Source organism: Phalaenopsis equestris, unplaced genomic scaffold, assembly GCF_001263595.1.
Source record: "Phalaenopsis equestris unplaced genomic scaffold, ASM126359v1 Scaffold000258, whole genome shotgun sequence".
Taxonomy (NCBI): domain Eukaryota; kingdom Viridiplantae; phylum Streptophyta; class Magnoliopsida; order Asparagales; family Orchidaceae; genus Phalaenopsis; species Phalaenopsis equestris.
In genome coordinates, this window is record NW_018164700.1 from 1,754,810 (window position 1) to 1,760,107 (window position 5,298).

At 32.0% G+C, this 5,298-nt stretch overlaps 1 protein-coding gene across 2 annotated transcripts in view; it reads left to right on the top strand.

The window, feature by feature from the left end:
* Window positions 1–1,268: 1,268 nt before the first annotated feature.
* Window positions 1,269–5,298, top strand: part of LOC110024553 (heat shock 70 kDa protein 8-like) — a 7,959-nt gene continuing 3,929 nt past the window's right edge. Inside the window, exons 1-2 of one of the 2 annotated variants that reach the window (XM_020724592.1) lie at window positions 1,269–1,335; window positions 2,787–2,806. The gene's annotated coding sequence lies outside the window, so the exon portion shown is untranslated. Of the gene's footprint in view, window positions 1,336–2,642; window positions 2,807–5,298 lie in introns of those variants that run through there. The other variant, XM_020724591.1, reaches the window with a different exon arrangement.

Genomic DNA, 5,298 nt, shown 5'->3' on the forward strand with positions numbered 1-5,298 from the left:
TTCAATATAATATCTGTCAAATTAACAGCCTCTCAATTAAATCTGTCTTGCAATTATTTAAGTGTTACCATTAAACTTTCTAAGCTTAACACAGTGGATTTTAATACAATTCTTGACAAACGTTATATTTTTTTAGCTGGTTAGAAACATAAGTTCTTATATGTTAGTAATAGGCTTTAGCTTATTAAATACTATTTTTATTATTGGTTTCATTTCACTAGTTTGCCTAAAGGTCTAAGAAAAAAGATTTTCACTTTATTTGATATATTTTTACAACATAATGATAAAGAAGGGAGAATAAATATTATTGTAAGGAATACTATAACCTTACCTAAGCACGATTTTCTTTCTTTAGACACTATTAGCATCATGTGCAAGACTAAAGTTATTTGGAAACTTTATAATTTTGATTCCTTTGTTGCTAAGTGGTGTTGTGATCATTACGGTTCCATTTGATTTAATTTCAATCTTCTATTTCTACATTAATCTTGTCTTAATAATTGCTTAATTTTAGGTGTCTACTAGCAATCATCTATTTTCTTTTTATGATCCCTAATTTTTTGGTGATTTTTTATATGAGAATTTTGTGGATTTAATTTTAGCTTGGTATAATACCTTAAGAATACTAAGCTTTATCCTATTATCTCTAATGTTAGTGGGATTATCTCCTCTCACACCTCTGCCCCTTTCATCACATTAATTCTATTTGCAATGGTAACTTGGTTCAATACCTTAAGAATACTAAGTTTATTGCTAAATGTAACCGCGGTAGTTGTGTAAACAAAAAAAATTACATACACACATAATACGACTCAATTCAAATGTATTTATATGTCTAACATCAAAGTTTTAATTTTTACATACATTCCATATTAACTATCTATGAAAAGGTGTATTTCATAATATAAATTTAAATTGTCATGTAATTGATGTGATATATAATTTTTACATACATCCTTGATCTAGCAGCTCTGCGTGCGCTCTGCGCACGCAATAATCGCTCCCCATCTTGACACCACATGACACCCCACTTTTGGAGTACTGATACTCCTGAAGTAATATTTTTTTCAATAAATCCTTGTATCTCCCAACTTTCTCCAATTTGATCATTGGACCTAATGGCTGGTGTGGGGTTTTCTCAGCCTTCGGGATTTGGCTGAATCAATTGCGCTCGCACCAGACAGACGATTCGTAACTGGCTTCCCGCGAAGGCTCCAGAAGGCCCTCGCGATCACTTTCTCTTGCCGCTCCTCTATTTTGTTCACATACTCTGTGCTCTCATTCGATTGAATTTTTCACTGTTTATCTCGAACCCTAAACCTCTCGCGCTTCGATGTCTTGCAATTATTTAAGTGTTACCATTAAAGTTTCTAAGCTTAACGCAGTGGATTTTAATACAATTCTTGACAAACATTATATTTGTTTAGCTGGTTAGAAACATAAGTTCTTATATGTTACTAATAGGCTTCAACTTATTAAATACTATTTTTATTATTGGTTTCATTTCACTAGTTTGCCTAAAGGTCTAAGAAAAAAAGATTCACTTTATTTGATATATTTTTTCAACATAATGATAAAGAAGGGAGAATAAATATTACTGTATGGAATACTATCAACTTATCTAAGCACATTTTTCTTTCTTTAGACACTATTAACATCATATGCAAGACTAAAGTTATTTTGAGACTTTATAATTTTGAGTCCTTTGTTGCTAAGTGGTGTTGTGATCATTACGGTTCCATTTGATTTAATTTCAATCTTCTATTTCTACATTAATCTTGTCTTAATAATTGCTTAATTTTAGGTGTCTACTAGCAATCATCTATTTTCTTTTTATGATCCCTAATTTTTTGGTGATTTTTTATATGAGAATTTTGTGGATTTAATTTTAGCTTGGTATAATACCTTAAGAATACTAAGCTTTATCCTATTATCTCTAATGTTAGTGGGATTATCTCCTCTCACACCTCTGCCCCTTTCATCACATTAATTCTATTTGCAATGGTAACTTGGTTCAATACCTTAAGAATACTAAGTTTATTGCTAAATGTAACCGCGGTAGTTGTGTAAACAAAAAAAATTACATACACACATAATACGACTCAATTCAAATGTATTTATATGTCTAACATCAAAGTTTTAATTTTTACATACATTCCATATTAACTATCTATGAAAAGGTGTATTTCATAATATAAATTTAAATTGTCATGTAATTGATCTGATATATAATGTTTGAATGGTATAAGTATAAAAAAAGTAAATTTTAGGTGATTAATATGTAATAGATTTAGGTGGAATATATGCAAATGCCCAAACTTGAAAAACCGTATGACGTATACATAATGTTCTGAATTTTATTCTCAATAAATCAAAAAAATATTATCTCAGGAATACTGATTCATCAGTACTCCAATAGTGGGGTGCCACGTATGCAATGATCCCACCTTGACACCACGTGACACCCCACTATTGGAGTACTGATACTCCTGAGGTAATATTTTTTCCAATAAATCCGTATATCTCCCAACTTTCTCCAATTTGATCATTGGACCTAATGGCTGTTTTGGTGTTTTCTCAGCACTCGGGATTTGGCTGAATAAAATGCGCTCGCACCAGATGATTCATAACTGGCTACCCGCGAAGGCTCCAGAAGGCCCTCGCGATATCTCAGAACTTCGATCACTTTCTCTTGCCGCTCCTCCATTTTGTTCACATGCTCTGTGCTCCCTTTCGATTGCCTTCTTCATTGTTTATCTCGAACCCTAAACCTCTCGCGCTTCGATCGAGCAACTAAACCTTTCAGGTAAGCTTTGATTTCTTTCTTTCTTTCGCCAGCTTCTTCAATCTCTTATTTCGGTTTCTGAATGTTGTGCTGTAAGTAATATTTTATTTGAAAATACATTTTAGCTCTGGTGTTTCACATTTTGGATTCTTTTTTGTGATTTGCTTTGTGAAGGCATTAGCGTTCTTGATTTTCTCTTGGTTGTTTGTGGACTGCTAGATCAAGGATGCGGAATTTTGTGTTTGAAGCAATTTGAAGCTCAGTAATTAGGAACAATGAATGAGTTAGGGCAGTAATAATGACTTGTGCTCGAGTCGGGTATCTATGCTTTGTATTCCTGTGCTATTTACTTGTTCGCCGAATTTGTTGATTCTGGTATTTTTTTCTTTTCTTCTACTACAGTTAATATAGAATGTGCGAGCTTGCTGGCGGAAAAAATGCTTACTGGTCATTGGCGTTCTTGTTCGGTTGATTCTGGTATTTTTTTCTTTTCTTCTATTACAGTTAATATAGAATGTGCGAGCTTGCTGGTGGAAAAAATGCTTACTGGTCATTGGCGTTCTTGTTCAAGGATTCCATGGATGTTGTTATTGCTTGCGGAAGTGAGAATATTGTGAGGTATTCGTGGGAAAAATATTGTAGTTTTTAAAAAACTGGTGATTCGATCTTTTCCTCATAGGCGCTGACCTTTATTTTGAACCTTTGAGATATCTCTCTTATTCTAAATCTTGCCTTGGATATCCAGACCATAAAGGCTTGGTTTTAGGATGTTCATTCTAGCTTTTAATTTGCTTAGCTAGCACCTAAGTTTCTTTAGAGGACCTCTTTATCACTTGGTTAGCTGGTGGATTTGACTCCCTTAATTGTTTAATTGACTGAAAGGAGCATTATCGACTCTGATTCAAAGCTAGAAAATAGATTAGTTGGGTCAGAACTCAAGGAAACCATATTTATTGTTTGATTACAAAACACGACCTTAGCTGATCTGTGGCTCTCTTTAAAATATTTTTTGTCACTTGTCAGGTTTATCAGGACCCTAGTTGATCCTTTACTCTCCTTCATTTTGGTCTTTTAATGGCTTATGTTGTTCTCCAAATTGACCATCCCCTAATGACACCTTAAGTTCTGCTTGATCGATGCACCTTCTTGCCTGACCGATGAAAATTTTTGGTTGCCTGACCGATTAATTGGAAGTACCCATGCTATCCAACTCTATCTAATTTTTGTTACAACCTGACCGAGAGATTTGGAATTACAAAGGCAGGAATCAAACAATAAATTCAATTTAAGTTGCTAATTAATAAAATTCATCATTAAACAAATCAAAATAGTAACTAATAAGAAAAATACACTAGTTTAAAAGAATTAGTTATAAATGTAATTATCTTTTCTAATCTGACCCTGACTTCTATAAATAGCTTATCTTATGTTCCTTTTTTATCAAAAGATTTCTTGAAAGTATTAATTTTAAGTTATCGTGAGTTATCAACTATTTATTAAATACTTATATTCTTAAAATTGCTACAACCTAAAGGTGTTTGAGTAAGAAGCATTGGAAAACAATAAGGCGGACCCTCAAGTACATGTGTGGAGCAAAAGATATTTGTTTACAGTTTAAGAGGATTACAAATAGAATCATCGACTATGTTGATTCAAGTTTTATGGAGACCTTGATAGGAGAGATCAATTACAAAATTTATATTTATCATTGGTGGTTTTCCTATTAGCTAGAATGTCACATTGCAGACCACAATGACATTGTCTATAATTGAAGTTGAGTACTTGGTAATTGTTGAAGCTTGTAAGGAAGCATTTTTGGTTGAGAGCTTTATTTGGAGAGCTTCATGAAGACTTGAAGATTATCACAATGATGTGTGATAATGTGCTGTCTCACCAAACATCGATTGTTTCATGAGAGAAGCGCATTTAGGTTTGTTGTCATTTCATTCATGAAGTTATTGTTCGTGTTTATATTATTTTGAACAAGATTGATAACCATTATATGCTTGTAGATATGATGACTAAGACACTTTCAATTATCAAGTTTAAAACATTGCTTAGATTTGGTATTCATTGCTGATCGTTAGATGTTTTTATTTTTTTAATAAAGAGATGGAGAATGACTTGCTGAAGATAGAAGATTTATATATATTTTTTAGAGAATTCATGTTAAGGTAAAGATTGTTATATCTGTGCCTCAAATTTTGTGGGTATTCTCACCTTAATAGAAAAATATGAGCATAGAAATTGAATGTCTTTACTGCTAATTTGATCTTATAATAAATTTTAGATTGCAATCCATGTTTTGTTGTTATATTGGCCCCTTTCGAATATTTTTTTTTATAGAGATTCTTGTAGGAATCAATAATACCTTCTTTTTCTGTACAAGAAATAATTCTATTATTTATTTTTTTTATGTGTCATGGGATTCTCTACTTGTAATTTTTTCTTTTGATATAGTAAATTATTTTTCTCTTATATATATATATATATATATATATATATATATATAT